The following is a 25968-nucleotide window of genomic DNA, read 5'->3' on the forward strand; positions in this document are numbered from 1 at the left end:
CAGATGGTCATCCTGAAAACATGCGCATCGGACCCTTTCCTCCACAGTTAGCTAGACAGACCATGTCTAACGTGGAATGTACCGGGCTAGTTGCTTTCAGAATCATGCAGATAAGGTGATCTGGTAGAGGTTAAAATTGGGCCCGGAGAATCAGAAACCTAGGGCTGATTCTCTGTTTGGAAATAAGGTGATCACTAATGCAAATTACTTAGGAAAAACTCACTTTTCTTTTACTGTGCATAATCAAGAGCATGCTCTACAGCTGCTCCTAAGGAAGGGGAAGAAAATTAGGTGCTGCTTTTAATTTTAAATAAGCAAACTCGTGGGACGTGTGTAGATTAGAGGATCATTGAATGATCTGTTTTTTCCCCTACTTTCAAAATGATAGTGACAGTCTCAGCTGTGTATGTTCTCATCCAACCGGCCTACGTATAATTCATGCATATCCAGAGACTCCTCTTCGGGAGACTCAAAGTTGCTTTCCCTTTCGGTAATTGTACACAGCTCCCTTTCTGTGCCTGCATGGCCTTTGCCTGGCCTCATTCCTCCCTGCTCCTTGTCCCTCGAGACTGTTGGATGTATCCCACTCCACCGCCTCGCTCTTGCTTTCACACAGCTACCTTATTGTATTATAATTACTGGCAGGCATTGGTCACCATCACAGGACTGTGAGTTCTCTGATGAGCAGGCATTTTCTTACTCATTTTTGTGTCTGCATTGTTGCCTTACAATGGGGAGACTTACTCATACAAGATGGCTTGGTAAACTTCTGCTGAATTAACGAACAATGGTCACCAAATTTTTCTTCTGCGTATTCTTCCTAAGTGAGCCATAACTCTGGGTAGGGAACTCTATCATCCTTTCTGGTACCGCCTAGCTCCAGAGCATTTATAAACAATATCAGATTGATCTAGAGTCTTGTTGTTATGAATATCTGGTATTCTGGAAGCACTTCTTAGGGTAGATTCAGCAGGTATTAAATCTTTGATACTGCTTTATCTGCATACATTCTATTAAAGTCTTTAGAAAGGGATCACCGAGATTTTTATTGAATTTAAACAGATTTTTAAAAAAGATTTATTGTTTATTTGGGGGGTGGTGTGGAATAGGGGGAGAGAGAAAGAGTCATTAAGTAGACTTTCTGGGGAGCCCAGAGCCTGATGCCAGGGCTCAATCTCAGGACCCTGAGATCATGACCTGAGCCGAAACAAAGAGTCCACGCTTGACCAACTGCACCACCTGTATTTAACTTCAGGCGCCCCTGAATCTAATATTTTTGTGTGAAAAATTGGTACAGAAGCTCTTGTCTGATAGAGTTCTTGTGTGAATCATCAATGTTCAGTTCATTGTGGGCAGTACTAAAACCTTAAATGTATGTGTGTTGAATCTATGAACTGAGCTATTCAGTTGAATATACCTGTAATATGCTTGGCTTTTTGTTTTTCTGCCCCTAAGCTATTTACTCTGATTTCTTGATGTTAATTTCAGAGCTCATTCCAGGATAGGGAGTTGGAATTATACAGGAATTCACATACCTTATTAGCTCCTGGCTTAAACTAATTAAAAAAACTAGTTCTGGGACTAGAACTCCCTTGATGAAATCGTTTAAATGTGAAATTTGAATTTAAGACTTTTATGAAGACTTGAATGCTTTTTACTTACTGTTATTTAATTTTTTTTTCAGTTTTAATTTTGATTGCTGTACTATTGATACCTGAGCCAAAGTGGTGATGCTGCCTGAGGGGAATTTCTGTAACCCATAAGTCAGCAGTTATACGGTAAGGATGTGTACCTCTTACCCTTAAAGCCAATTAATTTCTTTAACATTGTAGTTCAGAATTTTAATTTGAAATGGAATACTATAAAATAGTTTAATATTTCAAAATATTACATATTAATATATTTTAATCTATAAATATTAATAGCAGATAATATTTTAGAGTTTTAACTCCTAATCAACAGTTCAAGAATTTGAAAGAGAAAAAATGTAACTTGATATATTCATTTCATATTAATTTTTGTGTGAAAAACAAAAGTGGCTATATAGTTTATGACTTATTAAACTGGGGTCTCATTTTTCCTTCCTCATATTTTTCCCATTTACTTTTTATCCCTAGGCTTTAGTTTTTTATTATCTGATTTTTGTTAATAATGAATGGATATGAGCAGTCAAGATGATAAAACTTAAACCTCGTTGGATTTTACTACAACTTACTCTGAACTGAGGTGGTGTTGATTCCAACAGGGGCTGAAATGAGGTTTTGAATTATTTAGAGATTTAAATGATCTATATTAGCTTTATCTTCAAGGGATAATTCAAGAGTAATGAAATATGGCCAACCAGTAAGACGAGTTACTCCTTTGAGCTTCATTTCCATGTACAAAATGTTTATCATTTGTTTTATAGAGTTGTAAAAATCAAATGAGATGATCTATGTGAAATTGTCTTTTTCTTCCTTTCATTTATTAATTTTTTTTGGAAGGGTAGAAGGAAAATAACAAGTCTGTTGATTTTGAGATGGGCTTTAGAGAGAACATAATGCTCTTAATATCCTTTAGAGGAAAGGATGCTGGAAGACTTGATCTTCAATTCTGTCTCACTTCGTAGACAAATCATTTCATTAATTTACTATCAGAAATTTGAATTTTGTTTTCATACTTTCCCTTTCCAGCTAACTTTTCAGGAATATATCTGTATTTCTTGACTATAATGAAACTAAGCCAGAAATCATTATCAGATATCTTTGAAATCTCCAAACATTTTGAAATTAAATATCACATTCTGAAAGTCCCATGGGTCAAAGAGGAAGTCACAAGGGAAATTAGAAAATATTTTGAATTGAATGAAAATGAAAATACAACATATCCAAATTTATGGGATTCACCTAAAGCAGTACTTCCAGGGGAAATTTATAGTGTTGAATGCTTATAATAGGAAACAGAAGCTTTGAAACAACAATCTAAACCTTTACCTTAAGAAATTAGAGGGCAAAGAGCAAATTAAACTCAGAACAAGCAGAGAAGAAGTTATCAAAGATATGAGCAGAAATCATTGAAACAGAAAATAGAAAAACTGTAGGAAAAAAGATCAATGAAACCAAAAGCTGAGTTTCTTTTTGAGATCAATAAAAATTGATCTACTTGTAGTTGTACTAATCAGGGAAAAAAAGAGAAAGCAAAAATTCCTAATATCAGAAAAGAGAGACCATCAATATAGATTCTACAAAAGGAAGCTCAAGGGAATATTATGATAACTTAGATATATGGACAGATTTCATCAAAGTCACAAGGTATTTAACTTGATTTCCATGCTTTCCCTTTATAGGTAATTTTTCAGGAATATGTCTTTTTTTTTTTTTTTTTACCTTATTGAAACTAAGCTAGAAGTCGGTATCATATTATCTGTGAAATCTCCAAATATTTTGAAATTAAATATCATATTCTAAAAATCCTTTTAGAAGGAATGGATAACATGCATAGCTCTTTATTCAAGAAGTTGAATTTGTAGTTAACCCCTCTCTTCCCCCAAAAAACCCTCAAAGCCCAATTGGACTCACTGGTGAATTCTACCAACTTAACTAAGAAAGAAGTAAAGCCAATTATATACAAAATCTTCAGAAAATAGAAGGAACACTAATTTATTTTAGGATGCCATTATTACTCTGATATTAAAAAAAGGTATTTCTCAGAATACTAGCAACCTGAATAAAGTTTATATAAAAAGTATAATACATCATGCTAAAGTGCCATTGGTTCTTCTTTTGAAGATCAATTATGTAATTCAATCAATATCAACAAACTACACAGAATTCTTCAAACCTGTATGATCATCTCACTAGGTGTAGAAAGAGCATTTGACAATAGACCTAATTTATTCATGATAAAAACTCAGAAAAGTAGGAGCTTTCTCAACTTGATAAGAGGTATCTATGAAAGACCTACAGCTAGTAATTACAATTATTGGTGAAAGACTTAATGTTTTTGCCTCATACTGGGAATAAGGAAGGATGGTCACTTACTGTTCTTACTCAGAATTGTCCTAGTCAGTGCAATAAAGCAAAAAAAGAGATAAAATGAATATAGATACAGAAAGAAGAAAAATTAAATTCCATGGCAAGAGACCTGAGAAATGAGCTTTTAGCCTTATAGTCTCTGTAATATAGGGAAGGAGACAGTGGGGGTGGGAGTAAATATTGAATGCCTGTAGACAGTATCTACTACATTTTGGTTTCTTTGGTTATGATCTGAAAGTCATAAGAGCAAGGCCACATTTATATGACTTGTAGGTTTAAGTTACTGTTTTCTCTAAAGTTAAAAGTCAGCATGATCTGATGGGAGAGTCTCAGTTCAGCATTTCTTCTTTCTTCTAATATAACCAGAAAGCTTTGTGTGGTACTTAAAAGTTATGCATTGGTTTAAACTTCATTAAATAGCTCTTGGTTTTTGATTTAAAGAAAAAGGCTATTTGAAACAATGCTAAGATGTTTCTTTAAATTCTAAGGCAGGGTACAAAATTACTTGGTAAATCTATTATAACTATCATATATCTTTGGATGAGTTAAAATTACTTCGTATGCTTGTTGTCCGTATCTTAGAATACATTGACACGTTTTGTATAATAATGTAAGCCACGTATTATGCCCGTTGATTTGTGCTAGGTAATTTCCATATACATATTTTTATGATCTTTGGCAAATAAGAATTGAGGAAACCCTGAGTCCTTGTCCTAATTGCCTAGAATAGTTGTATGGCGAGACAGTGTGTCTCCAGATGGTGTTACTGGAATCATTCCTAAGTCTCTTGCAGGCATATAGTGTTTCAGCCTCAGTGGAATAGCTTACAAATGTAAACAAATATATAGTTTACCCTTGATCTTAGCCAAAAGGCCAAGAAGCGATAACAAATATATGGTTTAATAGTTGTGTGCGTTTCCATTTTAATTGCAGTTGACCCTTGAAACAGTGCAGCGGTTAGGGACGCTGACCCCCACACAGTCAAATGCACTTAGAACGTTTGGCTCCCCCAAACTTAACTACTGAGAGCCTTGATTAGAAGCCTTACCAATAATATAAACAGTTAACATGTATTTTTTATATTATGTGTATGTATACTGTATTCTTACAGTAAATTAGAGAAAAGATGTTACTAAGAAAATCATAAGGAAAAGAAAATCCATTTACAATACTGTACTGTTGTAATAGAAAAAAATCCACTTACAAGTGGACCTGTGCAGTTCAAACCTATATAGTTCCAGGGTTAGCTGTGCGTGTTATCGACCATATCAGTTGGTGCTAGATACTAGGTACGGCAGAGTAGCGGTACAGTAGAGGGAGTGTAAGTTTAGGAGTTAATAGAAAATCTTGGGTTCAAATGCTAAAAACATACAGGCTTAAGCTCTTGAGCAAAATCACTTAAATCCTTGATCCTCCTTTCCCTCATCTAAAAGGAGGATAATCTTGACGAGCTGCTGAAAACATTAAAAAAAATAGAGCTTCTAGCAGACAGTGGGTGCTCAAATGGTGATGCTAAAAGAGGGTCTTAGTTGCAGAAATGTTATACGACTTTGATATCTTACAGAGCTGGTTTTGAATTGGGTTGGAAGAATTAATGTTTTTAAAATACCTCTACTGCACAAAGCAATCTACGGATTCAGGGGAAACCCTATCAAGATTCCAAGTGTATTTTTCATAGAAATAGAACCTAATTTTAAAATATGTATGGAACCACAAAAGATCCTGTCTGGATAGCCAAATCAATCCTGAGAAAGAACAAAGCCAGAGGCATCGTGCTCCCCGATTTCAATCTATATTACCAAGCTATACTAATCAAAACATTATGGTCTTAATATAAAAGCAAACACATAGATCAGTGGACTAGAATAGAGAGCCCAGAAATACATCCATGCGTATATGGTCAATTTATGATAGAGCAGCCAAGAATATACAATGACACAGTCTCTTCAACAAATGGTGTGAGGAAAACTGGACAGCTACATGCAAAAGAATGAAACTGGACCACTACCTCTACAGCATACACAAAAATTAACTCAAAATGGACTAAAGACTTGAATGTAAGATCTGGATCCATAAGAGTTCTACAAGAAAGTATAGGTGGTCTGAGCGATTATTTTTTGGATCTGAATTCCAAAAGCAAGGGCAACAAAAGCAAAAAAAAAAAAAAAGGAACTACATTAAACTAAAAAGCTTCTGCACAGCAAAGGAAATCATCAGCAAAATGAAAAGGCAAACTACTGAAGGGAAGAAAATATTTGCAACTCATATCTCTGATAAGAGGTTAATATCCAAGATATATAAAAAGCTCATACAACTCAATAGCAAGAAAAATATTAAAAGGGGGGCAGAAAATTTGAATAAATATTTTTTTCAAAGAAGACATTGGATGGGCAGCAGGTACATGAAAAGATGCTCAATATCACTGATCATCAGGGAAATGCAAATCAAAACCACAGTGAGATATCCCTTCACACATATTAGAATGGCTGTTATCAAAAAGACAATAAATGTTGGTGACAATATAGAAGAGAAGGAACCCTCATGCCCTGTTGGGAATGTAAATTGGGGCAACCAGTGTGGAAAACAGTCTGGAGCTTCCTCGAAAAGCTACAAGTAGAACTGCCTTATGATTCAGCAGTTCCACTTCTGGGTATTTATCCATTGAAAACGAAAATTTGAAAAGATATCTGTACCCCTGTGTTCATTGCAGCATTATTTTCAATAGACTAGATATGCAAACAGCTTAAGTGTCCATCAGTAGATGAATGAATAAAGAAGATACGGTGTGTGGAAACTGGAACGGAATACTATTCAACCATAAAAAAGAATAAAATCTTGCCATTTGAGGGAACCTGGTTGGAACTTAAGGAGATTACGCTAGTGAAATAAAGACAAATGCTGTATGATTTCGCTTATATGAAGAATTAAAAAACAAAAACAAAAAACCAAGGTTATAGATGCGGAGAACAGATAGATGGGTGCCAGAGGCAGAGAGTCGAAGGTGGGAGAAATGGGTAAAGGGTTCAGAAGGTAGAGACTTCCAAGTAAGTCCTGGGGATGTCATGCACAGCATGGCCACTCTAGTTAGTAATACTGTATTGCATATTTGAAAATTGTGAAAACAGAATAAATCTTAAAAGTCCCCATTACAAGAAAAAAAGTTGTTGTCACTACATGTGGTGATGATCATTTTTATATACAAATTTCAAATCACTATGATGTGCACCTGCAGCTAACACAGTTGACCCTTGAACAGCACAGGGGTTGGGGTGCCAACCCACACACAGTTGAAAATCTGCATATAACTTTTGACTGTTCAAAAGCTTTACTAATAGCCTTTTGTTGACTGGAAGCCTCACTGATAACATAAGCAGTTGATAACATCTACTTTGTATGTCATATTTATTAGAAATTGTATTCTTACAATAAGGTAAGTGAGAGAAATGTCAGTGTCACTAGGAAAATCATAAGGAGAGAATATGTTTACAGTACTGTACCATATTTATAAAAAAAAAAACCACAAAAATAAAAACCACGTATAAATGGACCTGTGCAGTTCAAACTCTTGTTGTCCAAGGGTCAACTATATATGTTAAACCTCAATTTAAAAAAAAAAAAATTGGCATTTGACAGAAATCAGTTTTGAGTTTAAGTTCTTTTGTATTTTACTAGTGCTGTCCCCTGGGATAAGTTACTTTTTGAGCCCTGACCTCTTTAGCTGTTAAGTGGGTGCCATTAAGTTGTAGCATGTAGGACATAGGTGACGTACTATATATAAATGCTTCTGTATGCAAATGTTCCCATTCATCATCTGTAACTAGTCCACTACCGTCAGCTTTATGATTTGGGTTCTTTGGTCGATTTTTTATAAAGTTACCTAGAAACCCTGTCTGATCCTTTGGGTGGTGCTCATGACTTCCTTGCTGGAATACGCTCAGAAGAATGGAGTTGATAGGATGCCAGACTTGAAGTTTTGAGACCAAGGACATAGGTTGCAAATTTGAGAAATTTTACCCTCTCATATTTCTCTTCCTGCTTTCATGGCCTAAACAATTGGGAATAGTTAACTAAAATAGCCATTTAATTGATCTTAACTTTCTTTCGTGAGTGCAGTTTCTTGTTGCCAAAAACATTGCCATCAGAATGCTTTTTGTTTCGAAAAACACCGAAATTCAGTGTAGTAGCACGTATGCTAGTAGGGAAACAGTTGCTAGATTTCACAGCTTTATTGTTATTTTAATTTTATTGCTTTTTAATTGTGTTCTTTCATGTGAAATTACCAACATTTGGCTGTTTTTACCAACAAAAGTGGTAATTTCATACGGTTCAACTGGGTATTTTGGGGTTTGGTGATAATATTTTTGTCACACGCTTGGCAAATTGTCTAATTTTGTATCTTATAGTTTGCTGTTTCCTCTAAGAACTTAACGAGTTTTAATGCATTTTGGATTTTGTAAATTTGTTTGGTGAATGCCATTCTCAAATGATGTGAATGAGTAAAGTAGAGAAAAATAGGTGATACTTCTTAACAAGAAGAGGAGGTGATGACTAATTTTTGAGAAAACTTTTAATTTACGGCTGACTGGATAATTGGAAACAAAAACTAGAGCTTTTAAAGCCTTACCTCATAGGTGATATCAAGTAAATTCTGAGTACCTAAAAATTATTTCTGAATTTTTAAAGTTCTTTGAGATCAGCATTTTTCTGAAAGTTGTGTCTCTAGCACGTGTTAAAATGTTGATGTTTCTAGGTTCTGAGTGTTTACTGTTGTATTTTATGTTATAAAAACAATGCCTTTTAGCTTAATTTAACATTCTATTTGTAAAATGTATATAGTTCTCCTGTTTATTATTACCTTGAATGAGGAGCTGACAGTTTGACTTTTGTTTAAGAGGGCATTAATTTAACAAATACTTCTTGTGGATTAGAAGTAATAATATTGTGGTAAACTGTGTAGGAGCTTTTCATGTTCATCACAATGTGGTACTAGTTAATGGCTTCTCTTGCTGTCCAATTAAGGTGAAAAGGGAGGTAGTTCAATTCTTTTTTATTTGTCAAAGAAGCATTTGTTTGTTTCCTAGGAGTAACATGTAGTGGCTTCCTTGCACTTGGTGGTGTTCCGTGGGTCTGCAGGTGGGCTTTCTCCTGGAAGCCCTTTCAGGCAAGCAGGCAGGGGTGATGGCTGCTGCAAGGACTCGGATTTAGTGGGACTTAATGGCTCCCCCAGGCCTCATATCTTGAGGAACGAGGGTTTCTGCTTGCTGCTTCCCCGAAGGGCTGGAGAGCTAAGCTGCTTGAAATCTGTTTCCGGTAACACACTCCTTGATGAGGCTGGCGGGTTCAGAGCCCTCTGGGTGAGGGGATTGTGTAGGGAGAAAACTTGCCTTAGGGAACTGAGCTCATTGCTGCTTATGATGCCATGAACTGGCCCTTTGTAAATACTCTTGGAGCAGTGGCCTGTCTCTGTGCTAAATTTCTCTTGTGTGTCTGTCTCTTCCATGGTGATACTCAGTCCTGTGTCTGTGGCTCACAATGGAGTCATCTTGGCTTGGCCATCATTTTAGAACTAAGTAGTAAAGAAATGTTCAGGGATCTCCCAGTTAATTTTCTGTCCTCATTTCATATCCATCTCCACTGATCCATTTTTGGAAGTTTTATGGAGCCATAATTGACATACAGTAAACTGTGACTATTTGAAATGTACAGTCTCGTAAGTTCTGGCATGTGCGCACACTCATGACATCATCACCATCAACAAGAAAGCGAGTAGTGTGCCATTACCCACAGAAGTTGCCTGGTGGCCCTTTTTCATCCCTCCTTCCTGTCAGTTCCCCACCTCCAGAGCCACCACTGATCTGCTTTTTGTCTCTGTAGATTAGTTTGCATTTCCTGGAATGTTATTGTAAAGAAAGAACACTCTGTGATGTGTCTCCTGTACACTAAATTCTTCACACAACACTTCTTCTTTTCTGATACCAAATGTGTGGGTTTTCCACACATCAGGCAATTTGACACAGGCTGGGTGTCCTGCAGTTTAGCTGAATTCTGACATTTATCTCCCTGGAGACAGCATCAGATCTCACAGGTTAAGAGTTCTGTCCCATTGCACTGCCCCCTCCCCCACAACCTGCCCAACTTCATTCTTAAGCCCAGACTGTTCCCTCCACTTCCAACTGGCTCTAAATTGGGCATTCCCACGACCCCCTTCTTGGGGTTTATTAATTAGCCTGAGTGGCTTACAGAACTCAGGACACCAGTTTGCTTACTAGATTCCTAGTTTATTACAAAATATTTTGAAGGATACGGTTGAATAGCTAGAGGTCTGGCACATCACATGAGCTTCTGTCCCCATGGGGTTTGGGATACGCCACTCTCCCAACATAGCAATGCATTCTGGCTCACCAACCTGGAAGCTCTATCCTTTTGGGTTTTTATGGAGGCTTTATTACATAGGTTGATTGATTAAATCATTGACCCGTGGTGTGCTTGAACTCAATCAAGTCCATCCCTTTTCCCCAAAGTTGGGGGTGGGTGGGACTGAAAGTTCCAACCCTCTGATCACATGGTAGGTTCCCCTGGCAACCAGCCCCCATCCTTAGTGGCTTTCCTGAAGTCACTTCAGTAACATACTAAGGTGAGGTGGAGAGGGATTTTATTACAAATATGAAAATCATAGCTCTTATCACTTAGGAAATTTCAAGGATTTTAGGAGCTCTGTGCCAGAAATGGGGATGAAAACCAAATATATATGTCTTACTATAAATCACAATATCACAGTTATATAAAAGGAATATACTTTTTATTCAGTATATACTCTTTTTATGGTCTGTTTTTTATTCAGCATAATTATCTTGAGGTTCATTCATGTTGTTACATGTATCAATAATTCATACCATGTTATTGCTGATGAGCTGAGTTTATCTAGTCACCTTTGGTGGGTTTGGGGATTGTTTCTAATTTTGGCTCCTTTTGAGCTACTATCAGTAAAGCTGTATGAACATTTATGTGCAAATTTGCATGTGGGCGTGTGCTTTTATTTCTTTTGCATAAATACCTGGGAGTGGAATGGCTGGATCATATGGTGAGTGTGTTTAACTTTCTAGAACACTGCCACACTGTTTTCACAAGTGATTGTGTTAGTTTCCATTTTCTTCAGCAGGGTGTGAGCGTTCCTGTTGCTCCACATCCCTACCAGCACCTGGTGTGGTCGGTCTTTCTAAGGCTGGCCACTCTCTTAGTGTGGTTGCACCTCACTGTGGTTTTCATTCGCACCGCCTTCATGATGAATGCCATTGAGTTTCTTTCAGTTCATCCTCTGCAAAGTGTCTGTTCAAAACATTTGCTCATATATTTAATTGAATAGTTTGCTTTATTACTGAGTTTTGAGAGTTCTTTATGTATTCTGCATATAAGACCTTTAGTAGATATGTGATTTTTACTTCTGTCCATTTTATTAGCAATTTTTCCCCTTTTATTCCAGAATGTAACTTTGGGGAGTGATGTGTGATTCATTTATATTCTTATTTTTGGCACTTTCCCCTGTCAAGTGACACACGAACTCCTTGCCACTCTCTTCACTTTTTCCCTACCTTTTCTTCCCCTTTATGTCAATATATTCTGTCTGTGTTCTCTTTCCTTAGGACCAGCTTCTCAACCAGCTGTACCAGAGTTAATCCCTTCCAGGGTATAGTCCTCTCTTCAGGGCAGAAATGGTTTTTAATTATTATTGAATGTGTTTGTTGACTCTAAGATGGTCAGTTCATTGTTTCTGGAGTCTGGAGATCTACCATTCTAGTGTTGATCAGTGTTGGGTTGGCCTGGCCTCAAGTACCCCAGACTCCTTGTCAGAATCCAGAGCAGGGGTTCAGAATCAAAGATGGAAACCCTGGAGACAGACTTACCAATATCCCCTAGTTACTAAATGTTGTTTATTTTTAATTTAATTCACTGTGCTTACTGTGTGATTTAAATTTTTTGGAATTCATTCACTTTTTTTGGTGTTACTTAGTTCATGGCCAAAGTTTTCATATATGTTTAAAAAGAATACATTCTTGTATTGTTATGTACAGATTTTTAAAGTGCTGTCAGTTAAAATCTGCTAATTATGTAGTTCAAAATATGAATTCTTTTGGTTTCTGAAGTATGTTGGCATCATGTACAAAAAAAGATAATAAAAATTCTCAATATGAAACATGCATTTGCCTTCATTTATTTTATTGCTTTTCACTTGAGTTTCTCTCATGTCTTATAGTAATATTGCTGTCCTTGTCCCCTTTTTGTTGTTAGCATTGGCCTGGTATATATTTGCAGGCAAAATTTTCTGCCTTCTTGCTTATTTTGTTTTGGATATGCTCTTCAGCTTTAAAAAAAAAACTGAGTTTGTGTGTTGCCTTTTTTTTGTTGTTGTTAACAGTGATTTATGTACAGGTTTGAACTGCATGGGTCCACTTCTGTGTGAATTTTTTTTTTTTATATCGTACAGTACTTTAAATGTATTTTCTCTTCCTTATATCTTTCTTAATATTTTCTTTTCTCTAGCTTACTTTATTGTAAAAATACAGTTTATAATACATATAATACACAAAGTATGTTAGTTGACTTTACGTTACTGTTAAGGCTTCTGGTCAACAGTAGACTGTTAGTCATTAAGTTTTTGGGGAGTCCAAAGTTGTATGTGGATTTCTGACAGCGCAGGGGGGTGAGAGGAGCCCCTAACCCTAATGTTGCCAAAGGCTCTATGTAGTGGGTAAAAATAGTGATGCCGGGTCCATACTGCCTGCTTTGGAATTTAGGCTCCGCCACTAACTGTTATGAGGTGTTGGTCAAGTCTACCTAACTCTCGGTGCTTTAGTTTCTTCTCTGCCACAGGGAAGTATTAATAAATAGTTTCTACCTCAGTTTGTAAGAATTAAATGAATTAGTATATTTAAAACACATAATAATGCCTGGCACATTATGTAAGTCTTAGCCACTATACTACCAGATGAGTTCATCAATGAACATTCATTAAAATTATGCAGAAGACCACTGTTAGTGCTTTTTATTTCATTAAAAAAATTTAAAATCCATTTCCTGCCCACTGCTGAGTTTATTCAGTTTTTTCCATAATAGTTTTTTATTGATATACCAAGTATTTTTTACTTGTTTGCACTGAATTAAAACAATAATTAAACATACAATACCTGAATATATTCTCTTTTTTTGAGAACTTGGAACCCATTTGAGATTAAAGTGCTCTTTGACTCTCATGTCCATCCATCCCCCTTAGAGGTTATCACTGTTATGAACTTGGGATGTTTTCTTCTAGACCTTTGATAGGCCTATCTGTATATACACACATAAAGGAGATATGTAGTCACTTTTGCACAAATACTGTAGTGTTATTGTGAACCTTGCTTTTTTCATTTATCACTGTATTTTTGAGTTCACTCCATATATATTTACCTTGTTGCTTTTGACAGCTACGTTTCCCTCTCGTAGTCATTTCCAGTTTTTCACTACGGCAGTGATGTAGTGAATATTATTGTACAGGAATCCCTGTGCACAGTGATAGTATTTCTCTCAAAAGAGTAAGAAGCAGAAATGGGAGGTCAAGGATATGATATTCTTAGTTTTACTGGTTATAATCCTTTGGAAAGACAAGTTGCCGTTATTTACACATCCATGAACTAACTCTACTATTTAACTTTTGGATACTTGATAGACACACTTAAATATTCCCAGTATAGTAAGGGAGAAAAATCGTATTTCTTGTGGTTCCACAGGGAGATGGGGTATCCTCCTATCTCTGGGTTGGTTGCTATTTGTGTTTTTCTGACGTGAGTTGTCTAGGTCTTCCCATTATGATTCTCCAGCCACACACACTGATGGCCACATCCTCTCTGACCTGTGTTTCGTTTATTATGTTCTTTAGTCCAACATTTCTGCTTTTTAACTTCTGGAGAGTATCTATCATTTATAATTCTCACATCTTACTGCATATATTTTAAGTATAGATCTGTTTTTTCCATTTCTGGGGATTTGAAGCCTAAGGAGAAGCCTAGACAAGATGTTCTGTTTATACCTTTTACCTAGACTTGTTTCTCTTTCTTCAGTCTTCCTGTTCAAATTACGTATCTGTTGAAATGATTTCCTGTAAAGAGTTAATAGCAACACATACACACACACACACACACACACACACCCCCACACCCTAGTTCTTATAAATGCCTCATTTTGATTGAGAGATTTACTTAGTATTGCTAGGGCCTAAAGAAGAACAATGAGTTACCTATTACCCAAGTCAAGGAAAAGGAGAGGGTCCCTTCCCCCTGTCCCAAAGATTATGTTAAACTTTAGTTTTCTTTACCATACCCACACACTACAGCATTTCTCTGATTCCCCTTAGAGACCATATAACTTTCTGGCCGATGTCAAACGAGATTTGAGTTACCGGGCGTCATGCTGAATCATCCTCAGCAGAGATGGAGGTGGAATGCTTCCCCGGCCTGGGAGCTAGGATAGGACGCAAATATCTGGCTTTCCAGGATGGTTAACCAAAGGCCAGCTACTTACAAAAACTCATGTGTATCAAAAATACAAACCAGAATAAGATTAGGAGCTCTATGGCAACAGTGTAGCATCAGGAATTGGGGGACCAGACAAGACCACCTATTTAGTACAATAATAAGTTATCTTCTGTAAACAGAAATTTGAAAATGTAGATCAACTTCTTCCTTTCATGGTTGGAGTGGACCACTCACAGCAGATTGTCAGGTGCTTGGTTCAGTGTTGGGAGGGTACCTGGAAGAGGAGGGAATAGAAGCATCATATGGGAAGTCAAGGCTTACGTGGATACCAAGGCAGAGAATTGTTGCTGCCTTGGCTGCCTTTATATACTGATAGAACACAGAAATGAGGTTGCCTTGGCTTGGTGGCGTATTTACAAATGCGGCTCATGAGGGAACATTTACAAATGGGAATGTGGTGGGCAGAGCACCAGCCAAGTCAGAGAGGAAGCCTCTCATGTCTCCTGGGTCCTTGGCAAAGCTCAATTATGCGGGTCATCTGGGATGTCTTTGTCTTGATCTCTGATTATAAAATGTGAAGAAGTTAGTCTATATCTCCCAGGTTCCATTTATCTAAAAAAGTTTATTTTATTAAATAGCTGATTTTGTCTGACTGGTCAAAATAGGGAAGGAAAATAGTTCCTGGCAAAAGCATCTTCAGGGCTCCTAGAGTAGTACCATGCATCAGGATGAATTTGAATCACAGGAAAGAAACAGAAAACTGATGTATGCTCAAGTATAAAATATATATAAAATATATTCTGTCATGTCAGATGTACTGAGTGTCTGGTTATATGGGCAGCAGGGCCTTATACAGGGACTTGGAAACAGAAGACGAAAACATTTTTAAAACATTTCACATCTAATAAGAGCTTAGTAATTTATTTAAATAAAAAATCCATACTAAAGAAACGTAAGAATCAATTTAGGTAAATTTGGATAAATAGAGATAAATGGTGGAAAGTTCTAGAACAGAGGCTTTCTTTTTTTTTTTTTTTTTTTTTTGGTAGCACTCATCACCCTCCCCCATGATCCCCAGGAGGGAGGAGCAGAGGAAAGAGACCCAAGGATTGTTCTTGGTGATTGTTCTTTGCCAAGATTTCATTCTACTTCCCTGTATTCTCACCTATGACAGATTGCTTTTCATCACTTATACTGGCTTTGAGTTTTCTTCCCTCAGCAGAGAAACTACAAGACAGGAGCCAAAGGGGAAAACCTGGGTGGGGAGAAAACTCAACCTAGACATCGAATCTCTGCCTTTTCAGTCAGACCCACATATCAGCTTCCACCTGAAGTGTCTTCCAATGCCTTTTTAAAACCCACAAAAGGCAAATGGTCACTTCTTATGTCAGAATGCCCTCATTAAATAGGTACTTGACAGGCTTTAGGTACATCACATTAGTCTGCAGACATGAATCTGCTGTTTTTCTCTGGGATACTTGCATAGTTATTGAGGCTGCTTAGCAATTTTTAAAAGTGATGGAATGCATCCCTTAAACCTTGAGTGAGGACCTCCATTTTCCCATCTGCTGTGCTTAATGAGTAGCAGCCCCTGTGTGCCAGGCGTGGTGCTGCAGGGTCTGTGATGCCGTGTCCCCCTCCCTCGCCCACCACGGAGTCTTTCTAATTAAGTTAAATTTAAATTAATTTGCCAGGTACGAGAAATACCTATAATGTAGTGGTTGTCATACTGAGTTGTAACTTAATTTATACATCTTTGTCTCTCACTAAACCATTAATTCCTTGAGTAAAAGGATAGTGTCTTTTTTTTTTTTTAAGGATTTTATTTTATTTATTTCTTGTGAGAGAGAGAATGAGGAGGGGGAGAGAGAGAAGCAGACTCTCTGCTGAGCGGGGAGCCCAATGCAGGACTCGACCCCAGGACCCTGAGACTGTGACCTGAGCCGAAGGCAGACTCTTAACCAAACAAGCCACCCAGGTGCCCCTAAAGGGATTGTGTCTTCTTTTTCTTTACTCTTTGTATTGGTACTGGCTAAAGAATGGTAAGAATGCACCAAGTGCTTGGAGAGCAGATGACTCCAATATGGTAGTTTCTGAAAGGCAGTGGAATATCTAACTGAAAGGACAAAACAGCATGTCGGAGCTGGAGGGAATGGAGGGAGCGTATCTTCTTCTTAAGAGGAAACTGAGGCCCACCTTAACTGTGATACCTGCTCAGGGTCACGTGGTGTTAGTGACAGAACTGGGACTACAAGCCTGGCCCCCTGTTCCTAATCTAGTGTTGTTTGGCCATACCTTCCTGTGTCTCATCATGTAAAAATATACAGACCGTGTTCTGAATAGCAAAATGTAATCATTTATCCCAGCAAAGCGCTATTGATTAAATCTCACCCAGTTCCCCCCGCCCTCTCAGCCCACCCCTCCCAGTTATGATCTAAAGCTTAGAGCTAAAAGAGGAGGCGAGGCAGGAGAGCTCTAGAAGGTAATGGAACCGGTTGGGAGTTGATGAATCTTAGGCTCTTCCACGGGCTGTGGGAATGCAGTATGAGAGGCGAACATCTCCCAGGGAATGTCAGTAGGCAAGCAGCGTGCTGCGAGACTGGGGTGCACAGACATGGCCTTTGCCCTTCAAAATAAAAAGGGCCCAGTGGGAAGTATGGCGGGAAGCCGGAGCAAGGGCTTGGCAGCACTGTGTCCCTCTGTTCCATATGAGTGTGGGGCCGGGACCACCTCTGCTGGGGTCACTCTTGAGTACAAAACTCACACATTGAAGTCAACATGATTAAAAAGCCAGACATCTATTGCAGTACGCACGCGTTTAGCTCGGTGTGGGTAATGTCCGCACCGCGTGATTTAGTCCTACCTCGCACAGCACTTTGATTGCCTGGCACGCGGCAATCAGAGCAAAGGTTACCAGCACATCAAGAATAGAAAAGACGGAATCATTAGCACTGTCAGGTTCTGCTGGCCGTGCGTGCTCTCAGAACTCACAGGATGGTCTTTATGGCTGCAGAGGGGAGAAAGGAAGCCATCCCCAAATCTATTCATGCGATTTTGTACACTCAGCTGTCACTATCAGTAATATTGTTTTAAAATATGTCATAAAGACTGAATGCAGTTAATATAAGTTACTCTGGATCCGGTCAGCCCTTCCTGCAGTTGCAGTCCAGGCTGAGGAGTGATCACAGTTGTGGGTTTCAATTTAATTTATACTGCCCGTTGCAGTATATTCCATGCAGGAAAGTGATCTATTATCCATACTAATGATCCACACTAAGTGTTATTCCTTTTTTTCCAAAACAGTTTGCTCATTTTGGGGTCTGCGTGCAAATACTTCGAGTACACTCAAATATTCAGTCCTTGAGAATATGTTTCCTTTCTTTTTGCTTTGTGAATATAGTTAGCTGTTTAAAGTCTTAACAAAAGAGGAAGCTGATATGTTCTTCTTGTTCTTACCATGATGACAGAGGGTTTCTCTTTCAGTTAAGATGTAAAAAAGTTGCAAACAAGCATTGCTTCCCTCAGTAAGAAAGAGAAGAAGCCATTGATCTGTGAATTATTAACTTTTCTTGAATGGTGACGTGTAGCAAGCCCTCTTGAGGACAGAGGGACACTTAAGTTATTTTGTGTTTTGCAGAGCATGGGAGGAACAGGTGACTACCATAGAAGTGGCTAAAATGAGTTCTTAAAGGTTGAATGTGAGTTAACACATCTGTTTAGAATAACTAGGAGTCCAGATACAAGTGGGGGTTCACACTCACAAGCTCTTTTCTGCAGGCCTCTACCAAGTGCTCATGAGAAGGATGAGTGGCAAGCCTGGCGACTAGAAGGGACCCCACTGGTGGTGCAGCCATGTGGGAGATGACCATATTGGGGGACTGGCAGGATGGGACGTCTGTTATCCTGCCCCTTCTCTCCTTTGACACAGAAGATGCTGGGAGGGTGGGAGATTGGCTAGCCCCCAAGACCCACATAAATTTTACTGCTTCTAGAGGAAGGCTTAGAAACCCTTTTGTCCACACTTTGTAACCAGCAAAGGTCTGTTTCTGGGGCCAAGCATAGTAGCAAAAGCAGGACAACTTTTTAGCCCCATGATCTTTCACTGACAGAAAACAGAGTACTCTTTGTGTTGCATGAGGAACAGAAAGCTCTCGTGCCGAAGACAGGGGCAGATACAAGATGGAGTTTAGCTGCCATAGGAAAGAAAGGCACAGATGCTGAGGAGGCTCTGCTCCGTGGTCCAGGTCCATAGGCCCTTCCTGGGATACAGGCTGGACCAGGGGAACCAAGAACTTTCGCTGCCCCTACCATGAACTTCACATCTAGACACAAAGCAATAACAGTTCTCTGCTGGAAGGTGAGAGTGTGGAGAGGGACTCCTTTATGACACAGGTGTGAAGGGACTGCTGGGTGGAGTAGGGACACTAAGAAAAATCTGGCATTTCAGATCCTACACCATGTACAAGGTAGCAGCCCATCGCTGGGGGATTTTCGTGCTCTGCTACATCGGATAGCCGTAGGTTTATTCAACTCCTCTGTAGTATTGGCATGCTGGAAGACCACGCAAGCCCGTTTCCAGGCGGAAATACTGTTTAGCTAAGTTGCAGTGTTCTATGAATGATGACCAGCATTGAGCAAAAAAAATTATGCCACACAAGGCAAGAAAAATAGCTGTTGTCAGGAGGTAACACTATCAACAGGAACAGGCTCAGAGATAACCCAGAAGTGGGAACTAGCAGAAACTTAAAAGTAACTGTGATTAGTGTATTAAAGAATATAGTAGAATAAAGTGGACAATATGTATGGACTCATAGAGAATATCAACAGAGACAAAAACTTTTAAAAAAAGTTAAATGGAAACTACTGGAAACAAAAAACATGACTTGAATTTGTTAGCAAACTGGGCATAGCTGAGGAAAGAACCTGCTAACTGAAGCTTAAGTCAACAATGTAAAATGAAATTATTGGATCAGGTGGCATTTTTGTTTTTAATTTCTTGAGGAATCGCCATACTGTTTTCCACAGTGACTGCACCAGTTTACATTCCCATCAACCATGCACAGGGGTTCATTTTTCTCCACATCCTCGCCAACACTTGTCATTTCTTTTTTGTTTTTTTTGTTTGTTTGTTTGTTTTTATAATAGCCGTGCTGCCAGGTGTGAGGTAAGATCTCATTGTGGTTTTGGTTTGCATTTCCCTGATGATTAGTGATGTTGAACATCCTCTCATGTGTCTGTTTTTAATCTAATTATTTGTTTTTAAAACTAATGTGAAATGATATGTGCACCCTTATGTTTATTGCAGCATTATTTACAATAGCCAAGATATGGAAGTGACCCAAGTGTCCACTGATAGTTGAATGGATAAAGAAGATGTTAGGGGGATAGGGCATGGGGCTGAAAGTTCGAAGCTTCTAATCATGGTTTGGTCTTTCTGGTGATCAGTCCTCATCTAGGAACCCACCGTTGGTCACCTCATTAGAACATAAGACATTCCTGTCACCCAGGAAATTACAAGGGATTTAGGAGCTTCATGTCAGAAGCCAGGATCAAAGACCAAGTATTACAATAAAAGATGTTCCTAGTATCCTTATCACTTACAAAGCTTTTGGGAGCTCTGTGCCAGGAACCCAGGGCAGATATGAATATACACCTTCTATTATTTCACAGAGGGAAAAAGAAAGTACAGAGGGTAGCACAAAACATCCAAGAACTATGGAACAATATCAGTAGTGTAATATACACGTAATTGGAAATCTAAAAGGAGAAGAAAGTATTATCCGGAAGAAATACTTGAGGAAACAGTACTGAGAAGTATCCAGAACTAATGGAAGCAAAAAAAAGAAAAAAAGAAATACACACAGATCCAAGGATTTCAGAGAACCCCAAGCAGGATAAAAAATGGGAACTGCTCCTCCAATTCTATAAACACAAGAACCAAGCTGCCAAAGTACCAAAGATAAAGATGAAGGTCTTGAAGGCAGCCATAGGAAGAAGGAACATTACAAATGGAGGAACAAAGATAAGAATAATACTAGAATAACATCTTTAAAGTTCCAAAAGACAAAAAGCACAATCTTGTCAATCCAAATTTCTATACCCAGCAAAAAATATCTTTTAGAAAATAAGGGGTGCATGGCTGGCTGAGTCCTGATCTCAGAGTAGTGAGTTCAGGCCCCAGTAGGTGTGGAGCCTACTTAAAAAAAAAAATTATTATTATTATTTTTTTTTAAATAAGAGCCATTTAAAGACTTTTTCAGACAAACAGAAGGTGGGGGAATTTATTGCCAGGAGATCAGCCCTAGCATGGAGGACATGGGGAGTTAGGAGAAGGGAGTTGGGGGAAATTGGAAGGGGAGGTGAACAATGAGAGACTATGGACTCTGAAAAACAATCTGAAGGGTTTGAAGAGGTGGGGGGGTGGGAGGTTGGGGGAACCAGGTGGTGAGTATTAGAGAGGGCACGGATTGCATGGAGCACTGGGTGTGGTACAAAAACCATGAATACTGTTATGCTGAAAATAAATTTTTAAAAAATGATTAAAAAAAAATGTTAAAAGAAGTTCTAAGTACCAGATGGCAGTTTGGATCTATACAAAGAAATGAAGAGACCCTGATATGAAAAATGAGGGTGAATGTAAACACTTGTTTTTTATTTTTAATTGGTTTATACAGTAATTGTTCAAAGTAAAAATAACAGTGTGTTGTGGATTTATAACGTTAGTGAAATGTATGACACCATAGGACACAACATTGGAGGAAGAAAACAAGTGCACTCTTCCAGAGTTACTGTTCACAACTATGTTGAAGGTAGACTGTGGTATGTTAAACATATTTTAAGACCTAGGGAAACCGCTTAAAAAAAAAAGTTAAAACAAAAGTGAATAAAAGCCAGCTATAGAGATAAGATGACATAATACAAAATAATTATAAGAAAACAGAAAGAAGCAAATGGAGCAAAGAGCAGATGGGACCTATAGAAAACCACTGGCAAGATGGAAGGTTTAAATTCTACCATACCAACATTACATTGAACGTAAATGATCGAAACACACCAATTACAAGCCACAAATTGTCAGACTGGATAAAAAAGCAAGACTGAGGGCACCTGGGTGGCTTAGTGGGTTAAGCCTCTGCCTTCAGCTCAGGTCATGATCCCAGGGTCCTGGAATCGAGGCCTGCATTGGGCTCTCTGCTCGGCGGGGAGCTTGCTTCTCCCTCTCTCTCTGCCTGCCTCTCTGCCTACTTGTGATCTCTCTCTCTCTCTCTCTCTCTCTGTCAAATAAATAAATAAAATCTTTTAAAAAAAAGGCAAGATCAAACTACATGGTATTTTAAACCTACTTTAAATATAAAGACACAGAAAGGTTAAAGTTGAAAGGAAGAACTTATATTGCATAAACACTGACCAAAAGAAGTTATGACTGAAGTAGACTTTGGGACAATGATTATGTCCAGGGGTAAATGGAGCATCACATAAAGACATTGGGGTTATTTCATCAAGAAGACTTAATAATCTTAAATGTGTATATAGACTTAACAACAGACTTTCCAAATACATAAACAAAAACTGATAGAACTCAAGGGAGAAATTGACAAATCTAACAATTATTGTTGGCAGCTCCAGCCCTCCTCACAGTTCATAGAACATGTTTACAAAGAATCAGTTCAGAATATAGAAGATCATATCGTCTTAGTCACCACAGCTGAATATGCATCTGTGTGACATCCTTGTGGAACCAAGACCCTTTTTTGGGGCCATCAGACAAATCTCCACAAATCTGGACAAATTCAGACAAAGCATGTCCTCTGAATACAATGAAATTAAACTGAAAATTGGTAACTGTTAGAGATCTGGAAAGATCCACCAATTATTTGGATTGCTAAGATGACTGCTTGTCCCAGATGGTTTGGTGTAGACAGGAATGGTTTGGGAAGGGACATTCAGAGAACTTTATACTGCTTTAAACATTTGTTGAGGTTGCTTTTATGACTTTTTAGAAAAAAACATCCAATTAATCATGCTATAGGAAAGTGTGAACAGGTATAGGTTAATTGTAGAGTTAATAAAATTGGGGGAAAATATTACATATCTTATTTTAAAGTAATAGTACCATTAGTATGTTACTTCCCCCACCCCCAACACACACATTCTCGTATGAGCCTCTGAACCAGCCGTAAGGCAGACAGGGGAAGTGTAATGAGCACACACAGGGACGTGGGGTTAATTTGTTAAGGTTAATACATAAATCAGAGTAGAGTGTATGTTTATGCTATTTGCCTTCCCCGTTTTTACCCACTCGATCCCTGTCATCCCTTGCCAGTCACCAATCCCTTTCGGTTTTTCATGAAACCTCGTCACCGGTTGATGTGCATCACTGCTTGTTGTTCAGAGTTTGAGGACCACATTGGGGAGGGTTAGAGGAACAGGGAAGCATGATGCATTAATAGTGATGGAGGGAGAGGCAGAGCTCGGGCTGGGGTTCTTAAGAGCATCCTCCCATGTGATTCGTAGGCAGTACAGTGAGCTACTCGAGTTGCTGTGAACTCAGACATGCTTGTTCAAGCCTAACTGAGAGTGTGTGCGTGTATGTGTGGGGTTTTCTTTAGACTTTATTTATTTATTTGAGAAAGCGAGAGCCCAAGTGTGGGGGGAGTTGCTGAGGGAGAAGCAGATGCCCCGCTGAGCAGGGAGCCCGATGTGGGGATGCGGGCTCGATCCCAGGACTCCAAGATCATGACCCAAGCTGAAGACAGACGCTTAACCCACTGAGCCACCCAGGCACCCCCCATGTATGAGTTTTTAATAACATTGCCATGCTGAAAGGAACACACTGGTAGCCCATCCATGGGTGTTGGAAGCTGCGGGGGTCTGGAGGGGGAGGGACACTGGAACAGGGCTGGAGGCTAGGTTCTAATGATGGCCAGGGTGCGGAAGTGTGTCTTGGGCCAGCCTGAAGCAGCAAGGTGGAACTGAGTCCTCCGAGTGAACGCTGGCATGTTCAGAGGGTTGTCAGAGCCCTTGAAAATGGAGTAGAAAAACTGCTCGCCAACCTAGAGAAGTGGCTTGCCATCTGCCCGGGGCTCTAGAAGTCAGAAAAAACCTTGAATTCTCAGTGAGAAATTAGAACCCCGGTCCTGTGCCAGGCTCTCAGTCGAAGCAAGCGCAAAATTGCCCTGTAAGGAAACTTTCCCGAAACGAAGTGCAGAGAACAATCCCCACCCTGAGAAATAACTTAACAGTGATGAGTTAGGGGATCACTGGGCGGGTGATGGGTGCAGTGGATATGGGCATGTGTGCACACACATGAATTAGCACACTAAGTAACATAGGTCATTCAGTGATCCGGATCCCAGAAGCGGACAAGATGGGCATCAGCCGGTCTCCACACATGTTCCTCCCTGCCCCTTGTGTAAACACAGTCCTTGCTCCTGCTCACAGTCAGCTTCCTCTGCCTTTATGGGGGACTCCTCTTGACTTCCTGGTCCCTGGCCCAGTGAGTCCAGAGTACTGTCCAGATCCAGAACGTGCAGTTCACTGGGACCCTGACCATGCCTCTGCCAAGCGTGAGCTATCTGGGGGACTCTGACCCTTAGCCCTGCCGTGTCTGGTGGTGCAGGGTTGGAAGCACAGAACCCCTCAGTGGGCTCTTGGCAGTGATGCTAAGTGGAGCCATTCCTGTTTCTACCTCTTGGTTTCCTAAACTGGTATGTCATTCTTAGGCATATTGCACCCTAGAGAGTTCTTTGACGTAACAGACTGCGTGGGGAAGCACGGTGTCCATCCTTTCAGGTTCTCCTGAGCTAGTGCTTCGGTGTGCTTTCAGAAGGCTACTCCAGCATTCACTGGGGCCATCCGCATCTGGGTGGTGGGGTGTATGATACTGCTGAGAAGTGGGGCCCTGGTCAGATGCAGCGATGTATGGGATCCCATCAGGCCAGTTCTGGGGGGCTGATGCTACAATCCTGTGGGTCTTTTCCCCTTTGTATGCAGAACCTTTTCCAGGGTGGGATCCTTTGCAGTGAGGGTTGGCGTGATACAAAAGTCTTCACATGATGGCCACTCCCAAATTTCCACCCGCTTGCTTTTATCCAGACTGCCTTGTCACTGATATTGCTGCTCCTTTCCTACCAGTCCCCTGATCACACAGACAGGCAGCCCAGTATCCATATTTTCAGCCGCGACAACTCCGTCTCTGCAATGCAGTGTGAACTGGTGTATTGCTCACAGCCTCATGTGGGGGAAGAGGTTCCTCTCCAGAATCTTCGAGGTCCATCCCCAAATGCTGCTGTCCCAAAGCCATGGTTGCTTTTTGGTCCTCCCCCCCCCCACCCCCGCCTTGTCAGGCTGACCTATCAACCCAGCTCATGTTTGCTGTCTTCCTCCCTTTAGATATACAAGTCAGGATATCACCAGAGGTACAGGGCATGGAATGCGCGCTTGCTGTGATGAGTGGCTTGGAGGTGTGGACTTCTGCTCATGGGGGTCAGCCATGCCTCTCACTCTGGCTTGATCTGGGTCGTGCCAGTTCCATCTTTTGATGGACCAGTTGACTTACAGTCTTCACTCACCAAGGGGAACCTTGGCTACTTGGGCCCTTCCTGTTCCATGATCTCTACCAGGGCCTGGTAATACACACACCAAGAGCTTCTTCTGAAGGTATGTCATTCTTTGCTGTGATGCCATGACCTTCTTCGGAATCCCAGGGGGCATGCATTTGATTTTCCCCGGGAACTTGCCAGGGGCTCCATATGTGCCTTTTACCATTACAAACACAGCCTGCACCATCCAGGGTCGCTGGGTCATATGGCCCAAACATCATGTTGCTTGTGCCAAGCCTGGCCCTGAGACAGAGTCTTTTTGAGCTCTGGGCCACACTCAGAGCTGGCAGCTGCTGTGTCACCCAGTCTCTGGCCAGGTTGCCCTGAGGACCCAACCTAACAGTCCCTGTGCTTCCTTCCCTGTAGGTTTGTCTTTTACTTAAGAGGGGCTATCCCAGCATGCCCTTACCGCCACACCCCTAGAAGCTTCACCAGAGTCATCAGACCCAGAACCTCCATTGAGTTTATCTCTCACGCTGTAGAAGCGTGTGTCTTATGAGGGCCTCCAGAACATAACCATCAACCACTGGCTTGTCCGCCCCAGTCAGCACCTGTCAGTCTCCCTGCCCAGGCCTGGCACTGGGCACCCAGGGGACATCGGGGAAGGGTTGTGTGCCACTAGTGCACCTGCTGACTGGTGGCCGGGAGGCCTCTAGAGTGGTGTGCTGACCGCTTCCGGAGGGTCCTGGTGGGCGGTGGGGAGGTGTTTGGAGTCAGCATCAACGTGGGTGTCCATCAGAAGTCCCTGTTCCAGTTGTTAGGATTCCTGAAAGCCACAGCCTGGACCTGCATAATAATAGAGCACTTTGAGCACTTGAACGTCCTGAGCTCCAGAGCTGTCACAGT

At 40.1% G+C, this 25968-nt stretch overlaps 1 protein-coding gene across 2 annotated transcripts in view; it reads left to right on the top strand.

Moving 5' to 3' along the window:
• Positions 1 to 25968, top strand: part of WASF3 (WASP family member 3) — a 127590-nt gene that overhangs the window by 54554 nt on the left and 47068 nt on the right. For both annotated transcript variants that reach the window (XM_032838193.1, XM_032838192.1), the window contains exon 2: positions 1685 to 1778. The gene's annotated coding sequence lies outside the window, so the exon portion shown is untranslated. The remainder of the gene's footprint in view (positions 1 to 1684; positions 1779 to 25968) is intronic.

The sequence above is a fragment of the Lontra canadensis genome, unplaced genomic scaffold (genome assembly GCF_010015895.1).
Source record: "Lontra canadensis isolate GAN:19392208 unplaced genomic scaffold, GSC_riverotter_1.0 scaffold103, whole genome shotgun sequence".
NCBI lineage: Eukaryota > Metazoa > Chordata > Mammalia > Carnivora > Mustelidae > Lontra > Lontra canadensis.